General features: G+C 39.6%; 1 long non-coding RNA gene across 1 annotated transcript in view; it reads right to left on the bottom strand.

Moving 5' to 3' along the window:
• The window catches only part of LOC113609562 (uncharacterized), a 590,372-nt gene that overhangs the window by 457,679 nt on the left and 104,810 nt on the right, over nucleotides 1–27,883 (bottom strand). Inside the window, exon 3 of the long non-coding RNA XR_003428682.1 lies at nucleotides 2,808–2,947. This is a non-coding gene — a long non-coding RNA (uncharacterized LOC113609562). The remainder of the gene's footprint in view (nucleotides 1–2,807; nucleotides 2,948–27,883) is intronic.

Raw genomic sequence — 27,883 nt, forward strand, 5'->3', positions numbered from 1 at the left:
ACACACACACACACACACACACACACACACACACACACACACACACACACACAGTGATCACTTATGAAAAAAGAAAAGTTCGGGAAGTCATGACTAAAGATCTAGCAGACCCCAAATCCTTTAATTTATTCACTTTTTGTTTCTGGTTATAACATACCTGCTAGTGATTTGTAAACCTCCCAATATAATTGCCCATGTGCATTAGCCTTTGATGACCTTCCAAGTCAGTTTTTCCAAGAAATGTGAAGTAGTCTCTAGTCTCTGACATATCTAATGGCCCTCTCTGCATCTAGAAAACCATGTCTGTGTAGCGGGGTAAGCTGTGCATTGGAGGCATTATTCAGACACGTTGATAAAGACTTAAAAAATGGATAAGCTGGGTTTTCCATCCTCTGAAAGATTTTTCAATATGCATTTGATTTTCAGATATTCAATTGGTATTCTTGCTTTCTAATACTTTGTTAATCTCCAGGTATCTTTTAAGTAGCACCCTATAAGTTTTCTGGTTAGAATCAAAGCCCATTTTTGAATAATCAACCTCTTGTGAAATTGGCTGTTAATACAAATTAACTTTTTTTTTGAATAGTGGAAAAGGTGAAGTGGCCAATGGGTGAAAAAAAAAAATAGAAGCATCTAAGGTTATGGATCTCATTAGAACCAAAGACTTCAAGTGTTTTAATTGAAAAAAGGCTAATATTAAGGTTTCAAATGAAGCCCTTGAAGAAGCAGGAGTTAAATCTCAAATTTGATGCTAGGAATATTCTAGCTTAAAATTAAAGAAAATATTCTCATATACCTTTACCAATCTGAAACAAAGAAACATCATTCATAGTTTATGATGAGCAAATCTTACTGTTTTCCTTATTGGTGTTTTAAGTGTGTTTGTTTTAAATCAGAAAAAAAATCAAAATAAGAACTAGTCCAAATGGGTTTTTTTCCATCAACTTCAGAATTACTTGTTATCCATTTATTCCAGACACACATTCTTTAAGAATTTCCACCTCTCACTCAGCTCCCCTGTCCAGCTTTGGCAAGATCCAATTCACCTGGGAGAAAAGAGTTCTAATGTTTGGGACAACTGAGTCTTCTTTGCTGAACAATTATTATCATTCAAACTAATTTTCCTTGTGATAAAGCCATGTTAAGACAGCTCACTAACATCTCTTTTTATATTTGAACAACCAAAAAACATTAGCTATCTCCATATCACAATCCTTCACCTTGCATAATTGCATTATAGCACTTATTTCTACAAATTATATGGTCATTATTTAGATATAGGATATGTGTTTAGATATAAGGTGTCTTTGACTCCACCCTTAGATTACACATGCCATGAAGATAAGGTTAGTATTTTCTCACTGCCCCATATCTGGAAAAGTTAGTAGTGAACAAATAATGGTTTAATGAATGTTATTTGAAAGGTTATTGGGCTTTAAGATACACTTGCAGGGAAAAAAACATGCACTTGGCTTCTAAATCATAATGGTAGACAACTAATGTCTCTTGTGATTAAGCTTCTTCATCTGTAAATGAAAGTCATATTTATACCTACTTCACACTGTTTTGAGAATTAAATAAGTTATTAGCTCTTAAACACTTAGAAAAGTTCCTGGCATATTGAAATGAGACTTCTATAACTGTTAAATATTGATGTTATTATTTTTTAAATTATTATTATTATTAGTTTCTTCCAAGCATCCATCCCCCTAGTTCAGTAATAATTCCTCTCCCTCACCCCCCTGCAGTCCTTGAGCTACTCTAACTCTCCCTGCAGCTTCAAGGAGGTAGGGTAGGGAACCCAAGTGCACCAAATGTTCATGCTCTGTACCTAAGGGCACAAGGCCAGATGGGGTCAATATGAGCCATTTTCCAAATTAAACAAGACCAACAGAGAGTAAAGCTGAACATAAGATGGTTGGTAATATGCAGAGAGGGAAAGAAAGAAAAGGAAAGGGAGGAAAGGGGAGGTGAGGAAAGGGAAGAGGACAGAGAGAAAAGGAGACCAATGACATCATTTGAGCCCCTGAATCTATCAATCTATCATCTAGACTTACATGAGCCAATACATTTCTCAAATTCTCTTTTTCAAGTTTTAGCCAGTTTGATTTAGATACAGACTCAGATTAGATCTAGACTTCTATCAACTGAAACCAATCAGAAGCCCTGACAAAGACAACCATTGATTCTTTGTCTGCCAAAGGAAAGAGTTGACAAAATTATCTCCATTGAAATTCTAAAATCCTGTGTTGATAAGGCAGTAATCTCAGGCGAGTCCATTCAGATGACCACAAGTGGCTTAGCGGGTCTGTAATAAGCTCACGATCTCCTACTCCCTAAGGATGGCTGAGGTTGTGGGGTTCTCCTACAAGGCTGGCACTGACGCAGAACATTATTTCAAATACCAAGTCCTCAACCCAGGTAGAAAGGGGAAAAAATGGATAAAATGGCTACACTTCCTACTAAACAGAAGTGCACTTCATAGTGAATGGGGCAGGACGGCAAGATGTAAAAAGAAAATGCCAACGTCCTAATATGCCACAGTGTTTCATAAAGGGAAACTCTTTTCATCTGGTCACAGTGGGTTTTCAAAACAATTGAGGAAAAGTAGACATTTGTGAACTACAACTACAGCAAGCTGTCAAGGGATTGCTTTTTTAATTTTCTGAATTTAGAAAAAGAGCCGGTCAGCTCTGTGGTAGCCAAGAGCATGGCAGTGAACCTGAGTTCTAAACTTGGCACAATCACTCAAAAGGTAAAAGTAAGTTGAGGGAACTCACTTGAAGTTTGAACTTCAGTTTCCTTACCTGGGATATATGAGCCTTGGGAAAGGTGATATATTCCAAGATCCACCACAGCTCTTCAGTTCCACAATTCTACAAGCTCCTAGAAGATTGGAAGTGTGGGCAGAACCTCATCATAAAGAGGAAATCTTTTCAGATGAAAGCTGTAAGAAGGAAAAAATCATTTTACACGTGAACACTGAAAACAAGGTATGACAAGTAATCATGGATTGGTAAACTAGAACTGTCAAGGAGAGACAGCTTTTTAGAGAGGAGTTATTTAAAGACCTTTGTAAAAATAATGCCCCATAAGATCTCCAATCTTCAAAGCCTGGAGATTGAAACATATAATATTCCTTGGGAAAGTGTCATTTTATTTTTTAAGTGTTTTAAAGGGGATTTTTCCTTCTCATTTTTTAAAGATGTGTATTAGCAAAGGATAACATTTACATAAGAGGCACAGGAAAAAAGATAAACAGCTTCCTCTTCCTGCTATCAGGGCTTAAGGGTTTTTTTGTTTGTTTTCTCTGTTAAACTAAGATAAAGGTTGGTGGGAGGGGGGGCGTATAGAGGAAAGTGAAAAGGTGCTGGAAAAGTTCCTCTTTCAATTAGTATCTTTATCTGGAGCTCTGGCCACACTGAATGTGGTAACGTTCCTTGACTCTAATGCAGTGGACACAGCAGGGGGAAGAGATTTCAGGTTAATGACTCCTGAGTGTCCTGCTTACATTTCGTGACTCCCAGGCTCATCCTCACCCTGCCATTCTGTCCTGGAGATTCAAACTTCTAACCTCAATATTTGTTCTTATAGACGCTGATGTTAATTCACAGTTTTTAAATTTTATTCACTCCAATCTTTGTGAGAGTTTGTCTCAACAGCGCAGATGATTGGGGAAGTCATTTATTGAGTAAGCCCCTTGGAAATGGAGACTTGGAAGTGTGATTTCTATTGGCTGTAAAAGCCAAGAATGTCAATATTCATTATCCTGGCTTAGCAGGAAGCTACTTTTCATCAATTGCCCCAGAGATCCACCTTAGCAAACCAACACCACCACAAGAAAAATTTAAGTAGAGTATCTAATATATTTAATTGATTAAGTCAAGAGAAATTAACAGGAAGGTCTTTTTTCTATCTTATCATAAATCAATTGCCCTGAAGAGTTGATAAAATGATTTTGAGTAGTTATCAAACTTCACTTATCAAGGACTCTAAGGAACACTGGAAGAAATTAAACCAACGCTTTGTTTTTCCTCTACGTCCTGAATCCGTGTCTGCTCCCATGTACTTCAGCGTATAATTTACACATCCAACTCAGTTTTGCTTAAAAATACACTTGTTTGGATATCTCTCATCATTTCAGATCTGGCATCTTTGAAAAAATCAGTTTCCTAGGTACCCTATAAGATTCTATAAAGATTCATTACAACCAGAAATCAAATTCATCATCTACAAAACCTCTTAAACGTCAGAGGAACCACCCTTCCTATGCTATAATGTGAAATGATTAGGTTGCAATACAGATATTAACAACTTGTCTCCTGTACTGTGTCATGATCCTATCATTTTGTGGCTGGAGAAAACATTTTGCAGTACCTTTAAATCTAGTTACATCGACACCCACAGTTAATTTTTTAGAGGTGCCAATAGCTTGATTGATTAGAGTATCAGCTCTTGATATATTCTTTCATTTGAATACACACCGAGGGTTAAAGTAATGAGATGTAAATGGCATATTTATCACTTATTCCTACATAGGCTTTTATTTTTTAACTAAGAGTACAAGTAACACCCACAAATCCATCTGTGTCTGAAAAAAGGAAGAATACTTATACGCATAACATAGGCAACATCTGGCAGCCAAACGTTTATGAGCAAAGCACAGTTGTCATTGAATAGCTGCTAGTCTGGAATGAATCAATAAAATAATTTCTAGGAGCTAAAAATCCTTAATTATTTGTGGATAATGGTTGCAATCTTTTTTGGTGACTATTACTAACTCACATTTTACTGTCATAGTAGTAAGTAGTACTAGCAATAATAACAGTAACAAGAACCTAAGTTGAATATTTTATAAGGTGTTTTCCTATACATCATCTCATTTGATCTTTACAATGTCTCTGAGAAGCAAGCATAATTATTCTTATTCTTTCACACATGCAGAAATTGAGTTTCAGAAGACTTAGGTAAATTGCCTAAAGATGTTCATAGCAATTCCAACCTGTGTTTTCTGATTCCCAAGCTCCTTTTCTGTCTACAAGATCACATGGCCACTGAAGGTCAGCAGAGCCTGGGCCACAGTCACTTCCTGAAGCACAGGACAGGAGCAAAGCTCAGCAGAGGATGCTGGTCAAAGCAGGGTTTACAAGCCTCAAATAACTGGGTTGAGGCTTAGCTCTACCACTGACTAGCTGGGGTGGCCTTGGGAGGTACTTTACTGTTCTGTGCCTCTAGTTGTTCATCTCGAAAGTGGATTTGTTAGGGTTAAATAAGGTAATACATGTAAAGATCTTGGCCAAGTAATTGCTCAATAATTTGTAACTGTTTCAGAACAGTCCTATCACGCTTTTTTTTTTTTTTGCGGTACGCGGGCCTCTCAGTGCTGTGGCCTCTCCCGTTGCGGAGCACAGGCTCCGGATGCGCAGGCTCAGCGGCCATGGCTCACGGGCCCAGCCGCTCCGCGGCATGTGGGATCTTCTCGGACCAGGGCACGAACCCGCGTCCCCTGCATCGGCAGGCGGACTCTCAACCACTGCGCCACCAGGGAAGCCCCCTATCACCTTTTATAGTCCTCTAGTCTTTATGATTATTAAAATTTTTAATTACTAAAAATAGTCCTATAGTCTTTATAATTATTACCATCACTAATAGAGAATGATAATAAAAAGGATGAGGTCAGTTCTAGGAAAAACTTTGAATGGCAGGCAAAGGAGTGTGGGTATTCAGTTACTCATCTTCAAGATCATCCCTGCTGTGACTGATTCTGTGAAACCTTCCCTGACTGCAGCCAATTGAGTTGTCTCTTTTTTCTTCCTTCTCTTATAGCCTTGAATATGCCCTACTGCAATATTGTGGTCTACTTTTAACATCTTCTTCTTTAGACTAAGCTTTCTATAGCCAAGGATTCCCCAAATTCCAGCATAGTACCTGGCATATGACAGACACTCAGCTAACAAACGTTTGTCAAATGGAATTAACTAGAGATGGCTGCATGGCATCAGTTACAATTGCTATCTATGGGAGTGGCCTTATGATGGTTTGAGCATTAGGAAGATTTTCAACAAAGTAGTTTACAGGGTGGTTGGTAAAGAGAGAAGGACCAACAGAAGAATAGAGCATAGATAGGAAGGAGGATGCTACAATTGGCAAAGTAATATGGAATTCAAAACTAGCATCATGGGCAAAGAATTCAACATACAAAGGTGAAGTTGTAGGCTTGGGGCATAAAGGGGCAGATTATGTCATGGTGACTGGGGGATAGGTACTGGTGGTGTTATCAACCCAACTGAGGGGACAAGAGGAGAAGTTTGCAATGAGTAATTGATTATTATAATTTTGAACATTATCATTATTCCTTTAATGATATGAATAACTCTATACTTTTTTTCAGAATCACTATGAAAATTCCTATCAGCCTAAACATAGACAATAATACCATAAAAGCAAATGCTTATCCTGTCTAAAAAAACAATGTATAAGAAGTTATGTTTATAGGACTTCCCTGGTAGTCCAGTGGTTAAGAATCTGCCTTCCAATGGAGGGGATGCAGGTTCGATCCCTGGTCAGGGAACTAAGATCCCACGTGCCACGGGGCAACTAAGCCTACGCTCCACAACTACTGAGCCTGCGTGCTCCGGAGCCCACACGCCACAACTAGAGAGAAGCCCGCATGCTGCAATGAAAGATCCCACATGCCACAACAAAGATCTCCATGACCCGCAACTAAGACCCGATGCAGCCAAATTAATAAATTAAAAGAAAAGAAGCTATGTTGTTTAAACCTTTTAGATTATCCTCAAAGCCCAAATGTATTTCCACCCACTATATCCTTGAAGTTTGAAAAGTATTTAAAGCCTTCAACAATCTTTTTCCATTAAAAATTACGGTCCTCTTGAACTAAGCCATAGAGGTAACAAAATAGCAAAGTCAGATTCTTTCAATATTAACAGTAAAACTATTATCTACACATTTTAGATATCACTTGCTGACTCAGTTCTCCACCCCTCAAGTTATAATGCCTGAAAAATAAAGAACTGATTGAAGGACTTTATTTGGAAATACAAATACATGTTTTACTTTGGCTTAAAGGAGATTAGATAGCTTTAAAACATTGTCTGTGATCAACTATACAGAAAAAATTAATTTTAAACTGCCAAAAACTAACACACTAGAAAAAGAAAAGTATTCCCACCCAGACTACAGAAGGTTTGCTAAAAATGTCATGAATAACTTATCAAGCTATTAAACAAAGTCATTCACAATTAAGTGGCTGAGTAGAGACCTATCCATGAAGCAGTAGGGAAATCATCACTGAGAACTCAATGTGTGATGTTAAAAAGAAAACATTTATTTTCAAATTCAAAAAACAGTAAGAACTAGAAAAAAATTATTAAGAATTAGAAAAAGCAGTGTAGAAAACTGACCAATCTCTTTCATCAGCATCCATGAGCCAATTGGTCGGGAAAGAGGGCTTCGACTGCCTTTCCTGTCTGCCCTGCATAAAAGAAACACATTTCACAGCTGCTTAATAACATGTTTTCTCAAAGTTTCTGAGTAATGAGATTGTCTGGGCAAGGAAAATAGAACATCATGCTCTAGCAAGAAAAATTAATCAAGTAACTGAAACCATTGCCAATCCTGTTCTTTCCTACCTGTGGCAGGTCTCAGCCAAAGCAAGACGGGACACCTGTAACTGAACACTGGCCTCTGCTTGCTATTTAACACAATGAGAACAGTCCGGACATTTATGATTTAAATCTCTGAGAAAACCTCAGCCCACTTGACTGGGAAGTTACTGATGGCAGAGTCACCTAAGAAACTTTGGTCTTAGGGAAGCCACAAACTACAGGGCAGAACTGGCCAAAACTTCCTCCACCTGTCTCTCCTCCCACTCTTGTGCAGAAGGAAGCTTGTTTTCTCCTCTGAATACCACAGCTCCTCTGCTTAAGTTCCGGAAGCATATTCTGATGCTCAATTCACAACCACAAGGTTTGGCCTTGAAATAGAACAATAAGCACATACACATACATGAATACAGAAATACACACATACATACTGCATGTATAAACACCTATATATATATACACACACACATGTAATTGTGCACATAAACATACACATATGCATGGATACACACATATTTTTTATATATATATATGTGCACACATACACCTGAATATCTATATACACACATACAAACATAGATATATAAATATGTACCTATACATATATTTGCATATATAGATGAGCATGCATATACATATAAACACGAATACATACATGCATGCATTTATGTATATAAACATGCATATAAATGTACACATACACACTTAAACACACAAAGGCATCTATGTGAACCCATGTATCTATATACATGCATACATGCATTTATGTGTATATTACCGATACGCATATGTATAGTACTTAATGCATATATGCATATATATGTATACGTGTAAATAAACCTATACATACATATACGCATTGACAAAGGTGATACAAAGTTCATAGTAACCAGTATGGTTTACAAAACCCATGAAGGAGAACTATCTTTCTTCTCTTGGAAGCACAAATCTATATACCTCTACATCAAGTAGGTATTGCCCTGGATGGAACAGACAATGAAATCAGGAAATGGAAAACCATCATGGACACCAGGCAAAATATTTTAAAGAAAATGGGAGTACAGATTTATGAGTTGTGAATGATTCGAGCAGTAAATCTGTTTTTGTTTGTTTTTAAACATAGACTCCTTGGCAATACAGTGAAAGTATAGGCCTTTTGCCCAGAAAAAAAAAAGTAATACACTCAAATCTATATATAGGAACTCAATCTGTTCCAGATCCCCCAAAAGTTAAGAATACTTTGGCCTGGAGATTTTTTTTTAATTTATTTATTTATTTTATTTTTGGCTGCGTTGGGTTTTCGTTGCTGCGCGTGGGCTTTCTCTAGGTGCAGCGAGCGGGATCTACTCTTCTTTGCGGTGTGTGGGCTTCTCACTGCAGTGGCTTCTCTTGTGGAGCATGGGCCCTAGGCGTGCGGGCTTCAGTAGTTGTGGCTCGCAGGCTCTAGAGCACAGGCTCAGTAGTTGTGGCGCACGGGTTTAGTTGCTCCACGGCATGTGGGATCTTCCCAGACCAGGGCTCGAACCAGTGTCCCCTGCATTGGCAGGCGGATTCCTAACCACTGCGCCACCAGGGAAGTCCCTGGCCTGGAGATTTTTAAGTAAGTTCTTCTAACCTCAATTTCTCTTCCTGAGAGAGCACAAATTCATCAGAAAAATATTGGTCATAGTACAAACCCTCCCCTCATTTGTATTTTCGTAAGTCTCTGAATTTTATTTGCTATAACTGTCTAGTATTAAAATATGTTAAATATACTCAGAAATGTAATACAGGCTAGCAATTTTTTTAAATATGGAATTAGAAACTATGGTAAAATCTCTAACTCAAATTTATAACATCTTTTATGAACTTGATGAAAAAGAGAAGTCAAATGTTAATATAGGAAGCTTACACAGGATCTATATGTTAGGAGATATTTTCTCAATATTAAATTACAGCTGCAAAACATACATTTAGACTGATCTATGTGGGCAAATCCTTCGTTTTGGAAAGGGCACTGGGCAACTATTAGTAGTTACAAACGCAATTCCTTTCTTGAAATCAGTAAAACACATCTCTTTACTTTTGAAATTTGGATCTGATTGTACTTTAAAGCCTTTCTCTAGAAGACATCTAACTTGAAAGAAAAATCAAACCAGTCAGGCACCAGAGAAAAAGATTCTGTAATGAGATTTAAAAAGAGCCAGAGGCAGAACCACACTTTTGAGGAGAGAAATAACTAAAGGGCACCCACTTCTGTCTGTACTGCCGACACCATCCATGATTGCCAATTTCAGAAGCTGACAACAAAAATCTCTAACCTTCAAGAGCAGCAACCGTTCTCTTGTCTAGCTATGTAGTAAACTATTTGAGGAATAGGAACAAAGGAGAAACAACATTTTTGACTTGACTACCTGAGAAAGGAGGTATAGATAGGTATAGACAGGGGGAAATGCTTTTGTCCTAATGAATGAGAGAGATTCACAGGGGCCAGCTGGACAGGTGGACAACTTTGGAATATGTTAGCTTGATGTTACCATATCACTCAATCTCCCATCCTCCTCCACTCTTGCCAGACAGGTATCTGGAAAGCAAATATGTATCCGCTACCCAGATGTAATGAAATGCAATTAAGAATTTATCTTTCTCTGACAATTATAAGAGCAATCTTCAGAGGAAACCATCTAAACTTACAAGGATCCTACTTTATCTTAGAGTTCCACTTTAACTAATGGTTTCTAAATTACTTGAGTGGAAAATTAAGAATGCAAAACTTCACTTAAGGATGCATTAGGAACAAAGTGCTTTTGCAGTAAAACTTTCATTAAGGAAGCTATGTACACATGCATTTAAAAATACACATCTCTTTCTTAAGAATATAGGTAAAGAGATAAAGTAATCTGTTTGAATTATGATCTCTGGGACCATGACTGGGTTTAGACTTCTAAACTGGATAAATATCCAATTTTCAAAAATTACTGTTATCCAACATTGAGTTCCAAATGCAACTGCTTTCTCCCCTACTTTCCCATTTAAGGTCTAAATGATTTCTTCTTCAAAAACCATTTTGAACTCTTTTGAGGGGGGAAAAGGGAGGCACTACTCTGTCAAAAACTGCATTGGAAAATTGGCAAATAAAAGGCAAAATGTAACAATCAAATGACTTCTAAACTAGTGCTTCTTAAACTTTAACGGGAGATGTACATTTGGATCCTCCTGGAGATCCTGCTAAAATGCAGATTCTGATTCAGTAGGTCTGGAGAGGGGCCCAAGATTCTGCATTTCTAACAAGATCCCATGGGGATACCAATACTTCCCACCCTCCCAGGACTATACTTCCAGGATGAAGGAGCCAGAAAAATAGCTCTCAGCCTGCCCTCTGTCACATAACCCATAAAGAACATATTTAAGTGTATAGGAAGTACTTTCTTAAGCGTACCCAGGGGCTCCAAGTTCCCAAGATAGTTGGTGAAATTTCACCCCTATGCACTCAAGAGAGCATATTAGGACACTGTCACAGTGAAGTAATTATAAGTAAAATCTTGAGTTAGCACTACTTTATAATAACAACAGTAAATCATCTGCAAGGCCTACTACTTTATCATCACCATACTGGCTAGCCTCCTGGCTATTGCTGTTCCTCGGAAGAAGTAAGAGGCATTATTAAATGAGTAAATACATTCCTGCTGCCATTTATCCTGGAGCAATTCTACAGAGTTGCCCATAGGAGAAGCAGCTCATTAATCAATCAGTTTTTGAATCTGGGAGCCAATACCCATGTAACTATTATCTGAGTCTCCTATAAATGTTAGTGATTCTTTTTCTTCTCTGGAGTCACTTAATAAGCATGGCCTGCCTTTTCTGACCAGAAGACATGTAGGCCTTTCCCATCTTGGTTTCAGCTGGTCTGAAGGATGACAGTGTCATTGAGGAACCTTCCAAGATACACACACCCACAACAACTTGTCTTTATACTACTCAGAATATTTAAAAAATTATCCATCCCAGAAGTGTTCTCCAAAATTAGTAAAGGAAAAAAAAATTCCTCGAGCCATTTATATGGAAACAGACATAGAAATTTCACTTATTTCTCAACTCAATTCCCAAGTATTATTTGATGATTTTTATGATACTGTGATAAGAACTACTGTTCTAAATAAGAAAATAAGATGTCCCAACGCAGTTATATTAACAGGATTAAGCTTAACATAGAATGTTGGTCCGATATTCATATGCCAAAGCCTGGCACATGTCAAGTGCACACAAAAAGTTTGATTGTTAAATAAATCTGGAGACTCAATAAACAGTATTGCCTTAGAAAACATCAGCAGACTAAAACACACTCTCCCTCTCAAGGCAGGTACACTTCAGCTATAACTCATTGAATTAATCAGGATTTTTCACTTAGACTCATCATTTTTAATGCAAGAGGATAGGAGCAGGAAATTAAAAGAGCCTCCTCCAGATCCTTTGTTCCAAACAGCCTGTAACTAAAAAAATGACACAACAATTTACTCAAGATATATTTATCCACATCACAACACCACGTACCATGGCTTATGTCAGTGATTGCATTCCATTCTTCATTTTCAGTCCATTGTTCCATTACATTATATTTACATTGAAAATAAGTCAGATGGACCGTAATTTGAGAAAACAAGAATGCCCTGAACGTATCTTCCTGTTGGTTTGCGAACTGGCCCCTGAATACGGAGGTCGGGGAGGGACGGAAGAAAGAGCCATACTGCTCTGGATGGGTAGGTGATGATTTTAACAAACAAGGGAACTTATACCTGGAAGAGGAGTAGATCTCCGCACACGTGTGCCAGAATCTTTAGTTTATACGGTGACCTTAACGGAGTTCAGGCACTTAGTCCAGATGGTCTAACAATACTTTACTACCTCAGGGCCACGTCCTCATAGCAGCTTCTATTGTGGGAACATCTGGCGGAGTGTAGATTCCAAGGATGGGGAGGGGTGAGGAGCCTCTAATTGCCTGGGTCCACTCCAGGATGAACTGGTGGTCACGTCCTCTCCATGACCTCCTCCAACACTCACTTCTGTCCTCATACAGCAAAAGCACAGCTAAAATCTTACAGCAGGGCTTCCCTGATGGTGCAGTGGTTAAGAATCCGCCTGCCAATGCCGGGGACACGCGTTCGAGCCCTGGTCTGGGAAGACCCCACATGTTGCAGAGCAACAAAGCCTGTGTGCCACAACTACGGAGCCTGTGCTCTAGAGCCCGTGAGCCACAACTACTGAGCCCGCGTGCCACAACTACTGAAGCCCACACACCTAGAGCCCGTGCTCCACAACAAGAGAAGCCACCGCAATGAGAAGCCTGTGCACCGCAACAAAGAGTAGCCACCACTCACCGCAACTAGAGAAAGCCCACGTGCAGCAATGAAGACCCAACGCAGCCAAAAATAAATAAATTTATTTTAAAAATAAAAATAAAGAAAATAAAATCTTACAGCAGAGGCCTTCCGGGTGTAGTCAACTGAGAGTCACCCAAGGACCACTGAATGATGGAGAACCATGTTGGAGAAAAATAATTGAGGTAAAGAGAAAAAAATAAAAAATCCAGAAATGGCCATTTTTAAAAGGACGAGGCAACTGTAGTTGCAGGCGGCTAGACTGATCTTTAATCACGCTAACATTTTTTGCTGTGTCCACGGGAAACCAAAATGACTAGTCAGTTGCAAGGGTGAACTCTAATAATAGCAAACCAGAGCAGGCGTGACCCTTTCCTCAGCTTCTAACGACGGATTCGTGTTCCCAATAGTCAGAGTGACACCGTAGGGGCGCAGCTTGTGCTACCCACTCGAACAATCGCACAAATAAAATGAAAACAGGCGGAGCTACTGGACACAAGAATGACCCTGAAACACCTCCCCTTCTGTCTGGTGTTTTCCATTTCCATTCCGATACACTTTCCAACAGTTTCTCCTGCTCCTGCCCTCCTTCTAGAGCTTCTAGAAGGAAGGAGAATTCTGACCGGCGCTTCTCCCTCAAGAATCCAGGTGGCTCTTGAGGTAAAAGTGACACCTTACAGCCTTCTCAACCCCACAGCAAATCCATTTTCTGAAAGGACCAACACTCACTCAAGGTCAGGAATTGCACAGGGAGAGGAAAAATGTGCTGCTTTGCTATTCTGTCAGTTTGGCCTCTTGTCCTTGAAGAAATAAAAGCCCACTCTGAAGAAACACTTCAGGAAAACATCTGTTCAAGAAAAAAAAAAAGTACTTTTCTTTTTCCTTTTCATGTTGTTTTTGCTTTTGTAGTTGTCCACATCGGTATCATGGTTTAAAAGAAAAAGCTGGAAAACAAGACAATGGAGCAAACTTTTGAGATGTGGTCTAGATAAGAAAGGCGATGTGGTGCACTGAGAAGCGGATGCTAACTTTGTGTGAAAATCGTTCCGTTTCTTACCAACCCTTTCAAGCCGGGGTCCCACAAGGGTCCTCCTGCCGGGTGTTGCTGGCCCCAAGGGAAAGCTTCGTTCTTTGATGAATGAACTCGGAGACGAGAGCTCGGACACAAGAGCTCGGACACAAGCGCACTCCGACTCCACACACGCGGTGGGCGGGGCTGCTTCACAGGGTCTCTCGCGGGACTGGGGTGGGGAGGAGTTCTCGCGGGATGTGCTCAGACGCTCCAGGAAGCGTCTCTGCGCACAGCCGGGCACTAGCAACGTGAGTTGAGGGTCGAGCGCGGGGCTTCTGCACACGGCCCGCCAACGTGCCGTGGAGGCCGTGTTGCGCTGGCGTCTCTGGTCTGAAGGGTCGGGTGCAAGGCCTCTGCACGCGGTCCTCAATGAGCCAGTGACACCAGGTGAAGCACAAAGGGAAAACAAGGATAGACTTTATTACCCCCATCATATCTTTATTTCCCTGGAATTGTAAATGGGCTTTGCTGGTGACACATTGAGGTATTTTATTAAATTAAACGGTTGGATTGGTTAAAAGTAGTGCTTTTTAAACGTTTGGGAGCTGGAGATGTTTCCCTTTTCACTCAATGCTTGTGATGACTCACTGGTAGGGACGGGAGCAGATCAGTGCCCAGCCAGACGGCGAGAGGAGCCGGCAGCGCACGGGAGGAAGGAGCCCTTGCTGTGCAACCAGTTTCATCTCCACCTGCCCTTCCTCAGGCAGAGAGCCGACCCACACACCGGTGAGTTCCTGTTTGCACTCTGCATCATCAGTGTGGCATTTAGCAGGGGGGATGCAGCCTTTTCTGGACTCGCCCATTGGCTGCACACAGTCCAGCTAAGGCAAGAAAAGCTGAGGATTCTGGAAACTGGGCTGAAGGGCTTAGAAAATACGCACCTGTGGCTTCCAGACAGAATATCCTTTACCATCAAAAGGAAGGGATAAAAATCAAAGAAAGTTGATTCTCACTTGGCTTGAGGAGTATTTTAGCAGTCATTTGAAATGTATTGAAAATATTCCTATAGATAATCAGAGTCAATAATCATTATATAACATGTACGCATCTCGGTCCAGATTTTAAACTATATGCTGTTTTGAATATAATACAGCCTCGTCTAGAGATATTTATTATGAGACATCTTGAGATAGTCAAGTCAGAAACTTAGGCATCGACCTCGTGTCTTTCCCTCCCCCTTCTGGATTACATCAAACTCTGTGCCAGATCAGACTCGTCTTCTCTTCTCTCTCTCTGCCACTGCCTGGGTTCAGGCCTCGATTACTCCTTGTCTAGATCTAGGGCAGCAGCTTCCTACCTGCATTCCCCATTACACCCCACAGGGCTGATCGTCATGCAGGTTTTGCCCACCAAGGGGGATCAGGGGGTGCTATCCAGGTACGACTTTACTCCTCCTCCCCCAAATAGTGAATCTAGGCACCAGGCTTTGCAGTCTCCCTAGAGAAATGAGTGCACTTTCAAAATGTATCCATCACCCAGTGTGTGCTAGTAGTAGCCCTACTATCCATTCAAAGTTAATTTTCTAAGGTGACCCTTGCTGAAAACCTTCTTTTCAAAGGCTTTGAGACCATTGCTCTTAGGATGAAATGAATAAAGCCCACCTTCTTTTTAACATGGATTACAAAGCTTTTAGTAATGTTTGCACGCTGCATCTCCTTACATTCACTCTCTACAACTCATGCTGCAGTCATATGACACCAACTGTAGGTACCCAAGCCAACATATGGCTCCATGACTCAGTTCAGAGCTCTTTCCCCCAAACCTGAACCTCGAATATGCATCCATCAGGGCACTTACTGGATGGACACAGTCCATGCTGAATTCATCTTAGAGCCCCCATTGTCTGGTATGGGATTTGATACCCAGGAAACATTGAATTAGTAGTTGCTGAATTGATTTAATTGGACATCAAAAGTTACATATTTTTTCTTCTAATGATGTTCCCAAAGCCTCGAAGGTGCTCAGGTGGAGAGGGTTGACTGGAGAGGTAGTAGAATGGATTTGGAAGATTTAGGCTCTGACACTTGTATTAAAAATCTGTCAAGGAGAGGGAATGAGAAGCATATTAGTTGCATTTACTCCACTGTGACTTTAAATGATATCCTTGTCAAGAAAAAGCATGTGGGGAATTACTCAGGATAAAATGATAGAAAAGAGTCAACCATTAGCAAGAAGTTAATTTTGCTTTCAAATCCTCGGTTAACTTTTGAGTTGATTTTGATATGTTCATTTGTAGCTCTCTTTATAGTAAAACTTCCAAAGATGTATGAAAGGTATGGCAATTATAAAAGAAAGAGTTCAGTGGAAGAATATGGGGGTCTTTGTGTGACACAGGTGTACACGTGCACGCACACACACACAGAGTAAATAAAACTTTACGGTAAGGTCATTTTGGTTGCCTAGATCTTATAAACCTTAGCATCAGCATTACCTACCTACCACACTGTAGGCATCCATATAATTAGAAACCATGTTCCACTTGTGCTTAAAACTCTCCCATGGCTCCCCACCAAATCCTGAGCATGGCGTGCTGTATCGGTCATTATCCAGGTCGTTCCCACCTCTCCAATCATGCAAAGCACCGTACTTTGCGCTGTTACAAGAAGCTTCTCACAGTCCCCAAAGTAGGCCGTGATCTTTCCCACATCCTTCGCTTTATGCCTATTCCCTCTGCCAGTCCCTTCTGCAATATATCTGCCTGTCGGAAATGCCTTTTGCCTTTCAAAATGCCACGCTGATATTACCCCTTCTGTAAAATCTCACCACAGTGAACATCTCTTACTTTTGTTTGCCCAACGTTATGTGTCAATTATATCTCCATAAAGCTGGGAAAAAATTTTAAATAAAATTCTTTGTTTCCCAGATGGAGGTCCTTGTATCAATATTTCTCCATCCTAAAGTTGGACTGGACCCAGATCCTGGGCCAGAGTTTAGCCCATCCAAATCCTCAGGCTCAGCTAAATGATCTCACATTGGAGATGAATGGGCTAAAAGTAACCAAGCAGATCTTCACACAGTGTGGCACAGCACAGCACGCTAGAAAAGGGATAGGCTCTAGAACAGACAGGCTCTGGAACTTTCCAGCTTTGTTACCATGAATAAGATATCTGGGTTTTTCTGAGCCTCAGTTTGCCCATCATTAAATGGGGATAATGATGTTGGCCTAGCAGAGCTTTTGTAAAGATTATAAATGATATACACAAAGCACTTGGCACAGCGTCTGAATCATGGTAGTGTCTCTGTAAATCCTAGGTTTCATGGTTATAATCTTTAAGGAAGGAAGAATTTCTGACAGTGCAGTCTGCCTAGGTGCCTATTAAAGATGCCAATTCCTGCGCCCTACAACCAATCTACTGAGCCCACTGGACCAAAACTGAAGCCCCCAAATTGCGTTTCAGCACACTTCCCAGGTTGTTCTTAAATAAGAATCATACATCTGAAAGTCCCTGAAATAAGGTGGAGACCAAAGAAAGTATAAAGATAGAAGGGACATGAGGCTTGCTACTGCTGTTGACAATCACAACAATGATAATAGTAAGAACAACAGCAATAACATCAACAGAAATAATAGTAATAGCAGCTGGTACAAAACACTATTGCCAGATTGTTCTAAAAGCTTTAATATATTAATTTTTTAATCCCCACAACCCCACGAAATATGTCCTATCATATTCCCACATTTCAGATGAAGACATTGAAGTTCAAAGAGATCAAGTAACATAGCCAGGATCACAGAGCGAGTCAGCGGTGAAGCTACAAATAGCCAGGTAGGCTATTTCCAGAGGACAAGCTCTCAGCCACTGTGCTAGCATCGCGCCCACACAAGCACAATTGCTCACCCATGTCTGGCCCAATGTGGCAGCACTCATCCCTCCCATGTGTCTCTGCTGACTGCCAGGCATTGTCCCTGTTTTCAACCCCCCCCCATCCCCAGGGCCCATAGGACAGCATGTCATACATAGGGAGGCACTCAGTAAATTAATATGTGGTCAGTAATTGATCCCACAGGATGAGCTCAGAACTCCACCTACTATAAGTTCTTCAGACTGCAAGAATAAACATTTGCAACTGTATTTTTCACTCATGGAATTTCTTTCAAGTCCCTTATATAGATATCATCTAACCTATAAACCCAGCTCTCCCTCCTTCCCCAGCCTTCTTCAGAGGCTCCCCTTAATAATGTATATCTGTCCCCTTAGACCCAGAGTCAGGTTCAGCTGGTGTTTATTGCATGCCACTGTGTGGCAGGCACCATGCAGGCAGTATGACTAGTGGTTTCCAGAGGGCCACATAGTAGGTGCTTAGTCAACATCTGATAAACACTGAGGTTCACATTAGGCCCCCACTGAACAGGGGGTGAAACTGAGTCTAAGATGATTTGAGAACTTATAAGACTTAGGGCTTCAGGCTGTAAATTCAGTGTCCTCTCAGAGATGGTTTAGAAAACAAAGAGTTTAACACAACAGCACTACAAGCTTTGGGTAAATCTAACTACAACAGTTTACATTTTCTTTCAGGCCTATGTATCATGAAATATTTATTATCAGCTAACAGTACCTTAAATGTTTGTAGTACTTAGTATCTCTTGACTGGATTTCACATGAATTAATTTTAAGTGGGCAGTCTTTGAAAAAGGTGTCAAGTGAATTATTCAGATGTTCTCTCCATGTATCCTGTAGTGCCTTAAATTTACAGAAGTTTCAAACATAGGAAAAGCACATCTAGAATTGACAGGAAAAAACACCAGAATAACATTTAATATAACATTTTATCATGACACGAATCCATGGCTGATTTATCAAATTCTGATAATGGGTCACAGAGATGACTATCAGGATTGGAAAAGGAGGGATCCTTCCCTCTCAAGTGTGGGCTGGATCTAGTGACTCACTTTTAATGGATAGAATATAAAAGAAGTGAAAAGCTGTCACTTCTGAGATCAGGTTACAACGGACTGAATCCGTCTTGCTTGTTCACTCTGGTGAAGCCAGCCACCGTGTTGTAAAAAGCTCTGTGGAGAGGCCCACATGGCAAGGAACCCAGGGAGGCCAAGCCAGCAAGGAACTGAGGCCCACAGTCCAACCACTCCTGAGGAACTGTCAGTGACCACATGAGCGAGCCAGGAAGCATGTCCTTTCCAGTCAAGTTTGAGATGAGGTCAAAATCTCTGTAGGAGCCCCTGAGCTGGGAAGGCCCTGCTAAGCCACACCTGGATTCCTGACCCACAGAAACTATGAGATAATAAACGTGTGTTGTTATAGCTACATAATTTACTATTGGGGCTATTTGTTACACAGCAGTAGATAACTAATACAGCCTGGAAAGGATGCATGCAGTGAATGCCTCTGGCCTCATTCCATCCTGGGCCCACTTTGGACATGAGCTGTGGCTGCAGAGAACAGTTCCACGTGAGCTCAGGCTCACTTCTAACTGACAGAATCCCACCTGGAGAATACAAAGTGCTTTTTCTTCCTGGCCCAGGAGGCTGCTTCAATGTCACAGGATCCCTTGGCTGGAAGAGCAAGGAAATTAATGACCATGGAGTCACCTACACAGAGGAGGACCCAAGCAGGTGGATAAATGCCCAAACTTCCACCCTTCAGAGGGACAGTTTTACAAGGGTTTCTGCACACTTCTCAGAGGCTGCCAGTGAGCCAGCAGAATTGAGCTGCCCTTGCCAATAGCAATAACCTTGCTAAAAATTTCTTACGTGGCCCTTTTTTCCCTTCCCTGGCTCACCTCCCATACTCCTTTACTTGTTTCCCATGATCACCTCTCAAAAAAATCACCTACATTCAAAGTCTTGTCTTAGGCTCTATTTGAGGGGAAACCCATACTAAGACCATGCTGATTGAACTGTCCACTATGGTAGGATTTCGGTAAGCACAGTGGTTTATGGTAAGTAGAGGGCATGGGAGAAAGGAAGTATGGGTCATGTTTAGGGGATGGCAAATGATGTGGTTTGCTTAGGACAGTTTCCAAACTTGTCTGAAAGATTTGCGTCAGTTGTTACAATGTAAATTCCAAGTCCCTTTTCCTAGAGAATCTGATTCCTGGGAGGGGACCTAGGAATCTGAATTTTTAACTCATATGCATCCCAATGGATTTTTTTTTTTTTTTTTAGCAGTCAAGTTTGGGGAACAGTGAGCTGGTGAAGGATTGGCCTTGGAGGCAAGGGAAGGAGGAAAAGAGCAAATTTGGTCAAAGCCATGTTTATGAAGAACCTCAAAATCTTTCTTTAAAGACTGGAATGTATTCTGAGAGCAGTGGGGAGCCACTGAATGTTTCTGAGCAGAGAACATGACAATTGAGTTATTGTGAAATTATTTGACAGCAACAAGACATAAATGGATTTCCTGAGATGCGAGTTTAGGTGAGATACACTATGAGGAATATGAAGGCCAATAAAGAGGTTATTGCAAGTGTTCAGGTGGTGTGGAATAGAGATTCAAGTAGATAATTGATCAAAAAAAGAGAAATAGCTTTTTGTGAACTAAGCCTGAAATTTGAATTAAATAGTCTTGCTTCACAACATTTCCTTCTCTGTACTGCCTGCAGACTATGTTTGTAGGGCCTCTGTGCATTTTGTTATCATTCTTGGCATGCAGTATTAATCTCTCTCTTTTTCGTAAGTAATTACCCTTACATTACTCTCAAAGTTATGGAATTTTCTCAGGGGAAAACTCTACCGTGCACTTAAGAAATGGATGATTATTTATGTAGTTGGATCACTTGGAAACATTTACATTTTTCCTTTATGATGATTAAAGCCTAATGCAAATAGAGTTTTTGACATAGGTTCCAAACATATTTTAATATGTATAACTGGAAGTTTGACAGTTACCTGAGTGTTAGTGTGGAAGTGAAGCAGATTTTCTAATTAAATCAAAGAAGAAATTCACTACTGCCTTAAAACAAAATGTTATAACAAAAAGAAAGAAAGGAAAAATACCAACATAGTCTTTTGGTTTGGGCTGCATTTTGGTTACATATTTGTTTGTCTTTCGGGCAAAAGGATTAAGCAGTAACTATCACAATATGGTTACCCACATTCGTAAGACTGAGTAATTTTATTATTTTAACAGCAAATTCATTTCTCTCTCCTCCTCCTCTTTCCCTCTCTTCTTCCTCCTTGTCCCTCTCCCTCTCTCTCATTTTGTAAGAGCACTTGTAAGTATATGGCACAAGAATAGCCCATTAACCTCAAATGAGATGGAGCCTTTCTCTCTGTGACACACATCCCAAATGAAATATAAGAATGTGGACTGCGGAGTATGGGGTCAGCTAGTAGTAGTCACCCCAGCCGTGGTGTTGGCATGCTGTGCGCCCGTGGGCAATCATGTTAGCTCCAACCTCATGGGGTATCTATATAAAGATTGAATTAAACCACATGGATGAAGCTCTTGGAAGAAAGCCTGGTGCCTGGTAAGAGCCCATATAGTAGTGCTCTGTCTTTATTATACCTCACCCCCTGGCGCGGAAGAGCCTAGCCACCATCTCTGATGCAGGCAGTGGCGGTGGAGATGCTGGGGCACAGGGGCTCCCCACGGATCTCTTACGGCCGCCTTGTTCATAGATTCCTCTCCAGCACCTTCATGAATAATGTTAAGTCCCCATTAAATGAAAGTGTGTTTATTTCCTGTGAATGAGGAAATTTGTCTTGTGTGAATCCCTAAACTTTTATTAGCACTGAAATAGGTTGTGCTTCCTTCTTCTTCAGTTGATTCAGCAGATAATCTTTCCTCATTCATCTGCTATAATGGATGGCTGAGAGGATACTGAAATTAAGCAGCATCTTATTTGTCATTTCAGAATGGTCTAAGGGAGGGAAGGGGGGCGTTGAGGAAGGAGAAAGATACTGCTATTTGTATAGTCTAATTGTATTATCTTTAGGGCAAAAGCTCAGAAGAAGGCCTCTAAGGGAGCTTCTTACCCTAGGTCACCTAATCGTCAGTATGCGTAAGTCACACACCCTCAGCCTGTCTCTAGGAGGTCAACAAATCAATCTATTAATGCACTATTATTAAACCTTTGGTGGAATTGATGGAGAAAGAAAGCCTCAAGGAAAGCAGAAGCATTCCAAAAAGGAAGATAAAAGCCAGAGAATTAAGAAAGGGAGAGAGGGCTTCCCTGGTGGCACAGTGGTTGAGAATCCGTCTGCCAACGCAGGGGACACGGGTTCGAGCCCTGGTCCGGGAAGATCCCACATGCCGCCGAGCAACTAAGCCCGTGCACCACAACTACTGAGCCTGTGCTCTAGTTCCCGTGAGCCACAACTACTGAAGCCTGAATGCCTAGAGCCCGTGCTCAACAAGAGAAGCCACCGCACCACAAGGAAGAGTAGCCCCCGCTCGCCTTTACTAAAGAAAGCCCACGCCCAGACACAATGCAGCCAAAAATAAATAAATAAATAAATTTACAAAAAATAAAAAAGGAAAGAGAGAGACAGAGATATGACAACACTCACTAGGAAAAATATCAGAACGATTAGTTTTAGATGCAGCATGTCAGGTTTAGTTAGTAAGAAAAGAAAGCATTAAGTCAGGGAATTCAGACAAGCATATACTTAGGAAAACAGCCAGAGAAATGGGAAAGAGCTCATGCTGTTGCAACCAGTGCAGAATATAACTAACACTGAAGGCACCCACACCACTCCTGGTGGCCTCAGCAACCAGAACTCCCCTTCATGCAAATAACGCAGAGATTAGAAAAGGCATATGTAAATAAAATAAGCATTCTTCACAGAAAGAACCATCACCACGTGGGGAGTGGTCCAGAGGGCAACATGGGAGATGTATGTGCAATAGACAGAGAATGAAATCTTGAGGGCATGGACTTGGGTTGACAATACAAGTGATTGATTAACAACTCCCCAAACTTAAGAATTTTTGTGTTGTGAATACACGTCGACTGGCTTCTAGTCCTTATACATAAATAAGTATGGGCAAATCACTGGCCACTGCTTCAGGGAAGCAGAGTCTCAGATCTGGGGAACACCAGGGCTAATTATTCTAGGAGCAAAAATTTGCTTGAGTAGCTGTGAATATCCTCCCTGGCTTATTCTCCAGTCGGGGACTGGGGTAGATGGACACGGGCATTAATAAGAACAGTGGAGAGAGACAGGATACAGGTTTGTCTTCTCTTCCTCAAACCTGCCTGTTTGTCAGGTAATGTGTAGTTTTCTCAGAAGGTGAGGCAACAATGAGCATGGTCATGAACACATACTAGACCTGAAGGTTAAATAAAGTTGAGAGGAAGAGCACTTAATGGCTATCCTTGTGTATTTAGAAAGGGAGACGTGGAAAAGCCAAGGTGAAAACACACCAGTGCTTTTAGCCATGATGATCATTACCAGACTATGAATTTGGTGGTGAGGGAAAAGGCAATTTGGCACATAAAACACTGTACAGAAATATCTGTGTTGCTGCTGCTCGCCAGCCTTGAGGCTTACTATTTGCCCAACTCTGTGCTGAAATCATATGCATAATCTCATTTAGTTCTCCCTACAGACATGTAAGATAGATACTGTTACGATAATCCCAGTTTTGCAGCTGAGGAAAAGTTGAGCTCAGGAAGTTTTAATACCTTGACCAGAGTCATAAAGGGATCGTAAATGGCAGCACTGGGTGCAGATCACAGTAATCTTAGTCCAAACCTCATTCTCTTAGCTTCCCTGCTATATTCCCTCCCAATTTAATCTTGCTAAATAAATATATTAATGTAATCTGTAGTGAGAATCTAAGCTACCTCCTGTATCAGATTTATCTATGATGAGGGATCCTGAAAGATTTAGGGGTATAATATGACAGCATTCACAATCTATGAAACTTAATTAGCTGGAGTCACCTGTAATGATTAGAGTGTTGTTTTGGAAAGAAAACAGAGGAAAAGAGGAAGCAGAGACATAGGATCACTTATTTGGGGGAGCATATCACTCTATGAGAATATAAAAGAATCACCTATGTTTGCTGCTATAACTTCCCTAAAGTTATCGCCTGTTGGAGACTTTCCAAAAGCATATATCTATATTTTATTTCACAGGGAAGACGAACAGTAGGGCCCTTGGTATAGAGATTAAAAAGAGGGCCTGCTGAAGGAACACATACAGAAGTGCAGCCTCCGCAAGGGAAAAGCAGAAGGAGGTTATTTTAAATTACATTTTCTTTGAATATAAAGCCCTCCACCAAGATAAACCACATTCTACTTTCAAAGAATAAATTTAACCAAAAGAAATCAAAGTTGTTTTCTTTTTTCCTTTTTGAAGTCACGCCTGTGTTGACTTCTAGACAGCTTTACGAGATACATGCCAAATGCAAAGTAGATACTGAACTTTGATAATACAAGGGTTTGGCGTATAATCATGTGAACCACAGGGACTGCTTATTTTATTAGGTAAATACTGTAGAGCACGATGCTCATGCAGGCTTTGATGTCATTAGGAAATAAAGAGAAAGAGGAATAACAGTATTATTGAAGGAAAAACGCCACAGTGTGTTTTCAGCTCAAAGTGGCAATGTGAACTTACCTATTTACCTAAACTCTTTACCCAAATTCTCATTCAAATGACCAAACTCCTATAAAAGTAGAAAGTAATCTATTTCAGAACAGAAGCCATAGAGGAATCAGCCACCTGTTTGCAAGAAAATCTACCATTGTAAATTAGAGTTAGTATGTGATTACAGAAGAAAGATACAGATTGTGAGTAGCCTCAACACATGAAAGAAGAGTCCTCCAGGTGGAAGGACTACGAGAGAATCCCTATAAAGATGCAGCTGAGGAAAGCCAAATGGTGGGAACCAGGGTAGACGAAGCCATGTTGTTTGAGGGTGGAGGGGTGTATGTTTCAATCTTCTACTGCAAGAGTCAAGAGTCCAGATCATGTTTCATATGGGTGGTATGATATATACAGGAAAGAATAGGAAATATCTGAACAGAGAAACCCATAAACATGCACACACAAGAAGAGCACAGACAAAAATGCTAAAGTAAACCCGAATAACTTGTGAATAATAAATATGAAAACACACAGCCTTATTACAAGACAGAAGATCTTAGACTGTAATGGAAAAAATAAGTTTAACCAAATGTTGATTACAGGAAACACAACTAAAATAAATGGTAGAGGAGAAAAAGAAAAGAAAAACAATCATTTATGGAGCATTTAATACCCGGCATTCACTGTTCTAAGTATTGTACAGATTTTTATCTTATTTTATATGAGTAACTACTACACAAGGTAGTACTATTTTATTACTGTGTTACAAGTGAGAAAATAGAATCACAAAGAAGTTAAATAACTTTCTTAAAGCCACACAGTTTACTCAGTGGTAGATTCATGAAATTTCTGCCTTAGAGGCAAAATGAAAAAAAAAAAGGCAAAACACAGTTGGCGGATTCAAACAAAAGAAAGACATGCAATATTAATATAAACAATACCATTTCTCCATTTGTTTGGTGCTGAAATATTTGAACAGGGAACTACACACATTCGCATAAAACAAAAAACTTTCTTTAAAAAGGACAGAAAAGATAAGGAGGACAAATAGTTATAAAAAAAAATCAAGTGAATTAACAATACTTATTAAAATACATAGAATACAAGGTAATTCAACCAGGTACTTAACAGTATCTACAGAATATTTTTTCTTTATTCTTTTTTTTTTTTTTTGAAGTATAGTGATCCACAATGTTGTGCTAGTTTCGGGTACACTGCAAAGTGATTCAGATATATATATATATATATATATATATATATGTATATATATTTTCTTTTTCAGATTCTTTTCAATTGTAGGTTATTACCTACCCATAATTTTAAATTGATAAAAGGTCATACATGTAAATGTCATGAGTTTTTACATAAGGAATCTTCCTAGAAAGAGCAGGGACCAACCATGCATGATTTTCCCATAAGTAAATGAAAGAATACATGAATGAATGAACACCCATTTGTTTTTGACAGTCCAAGTTGATGAGAAAATTAAATATAATACATTTTAATTTAAGAAAACACACACACATATGCACACAATTAAATCCTAAAGGCAGAAACTAAAGGCAGAAATTTCCTGACCATAGTGTAACAAATACTTTTAATTAGAAATAAATAACAAAATAAACCACTTAGTTTAAGCATGCATAATGCAATATGATGTATATAACTGTATATAAATGTAGTGAGAAAAAGATGTGGGAATTGGTGGGTCTTAAGAACATATAGATGAGTTTTTTCATCAGTGCTTTTATGCACGTGCATTTTTATGTATTTGCATTACAAAGTTGGTAAAAATGTGTTAAATATACCAATTTTTTGTAATCCCTTGAGTGTATTTCATGTTTTTTTCTAATATTCTGTCTATTGTTTCTCTATAAAGTCTTCAAATTATTCTCATAAGAAAAATACAGCCTTGTCATATAATTAAATATATCCTCCTTCCCACCTCAAAAAAATCTCACTGCGTGTTAATTTTTCAAGAAATTTTAAAATTGTGGAATAAATTTTATAAGTAAAGGGTGAGTCTTTTAACCAGGAGTTATTGAAGTAAAATGATTGTCCCACAATTGCCTTTAAGAGACTCATTTTTAAAAGACAAAGTGTGACAGATATATCCATTTTCATATCCTACTGTATTCCTTTAAGAAAAAAGAAACTGTCTCTTTTTCCTAATAAGTTAATTACTGTGCTGTAATTGTGAAATTGGCTTTTTTAAAAGGAATCTATCTCTTATCATCTTTAAATTTAAAATAACGTGATGACAGTAAAAGTCATCATTACATTCTTCCAGTGTCAGAGTCCCAGATGGCATGATAAAAAAATAATCAATAACAATTCAGTACTCATTATGTGTATAAAAAATTATAATGATTAGATTCAACTTTTGCATATATTTTCCAAAGATGCACTTATGCATAAAATTAGGTTTTGTTTAATTTTAATTACATGTTACATTCTTTTAAACGTAATTATCAAGGTATATTCTTCAGTTCCATAAATTACTACATGAATAAAACAACAATTCAAAGTACTGTTAAAGAGGTACAGATGAAGGTATATATGATCCAAAGAAAGAAAGCCTTTTGAAGGCTTCGTGAAGATGATCGCAATTACTATGCATGATGAATAATGACCAGGGTTTCCAAGAATATAGTAAGGGATGAGGACAGACAATGATGTGACATATAGATCCCTGGGCAGGGAAGGGCGCAGGGTCAGGGGGAATGTATTCTGTCTGCAGTAAGTTAGCACTTTTACTGGAATCACATGACTTGAAAAAAAATAGAAAAGAAAAGAAAAATTTAAATGAAGAATATGACTAAGACAGTATTTTCAACAACTTCAAATAACTGACTCAGATGCTTTTACTCAATTCATTAGGCGATGGGGAGTCATGATGGTTATTTTAACAGAAAAGGAACTATATATATATATATATATATATATATATATAACTTCACTTGAGGGATATTTGATATTATACTAACAAAAGGTCAAGGAAAGAAAGCCTAAATTCAAGGCAGTCAATTGGATCATTATTCTATTCCAGTGGTTCTCAAACTTTAGTGTGTGCATTAGCATCACCTGCAAGGTTTGTCAAAATATAGGTTGCTGGGACCCATTCCCAGAGTGTCAGATTCAGTAGGTCTTGCATTTCTGTATGTTTGAATGCGGTGCTGATACTGCCAGACTGAGGACCACACCTGGGGAACCACTGGTCCAGTAGTTCAATGAGAGCTAAGGGTACCTGGACTAGTGTGGTTCATTAGGATCATACTGAACTAGAAATGACAGAAAATCTAACTGTGGCTAAATAGAGGGAGTTTATTTTCCTCCC

The sequence above is a fragment of the Aethalodelphis obliquidens genome, unplaced genomic scaffold (assembly GCF_003676395.1).
Source record: "Aethalodelphis obliquidens isolate GAN/ISIS:26980383/991018 unplaced genomic scaffold, ASM367639v1 scaffold57, whole genome shotgun sequence".
Taxonomy (NCBI): Eukaryota; Metazoa; Chordata; class Mammalia; order Artiodactyla; family Delphinidae; genus Aethalodelphis; species Aethalodelphis obliquidens.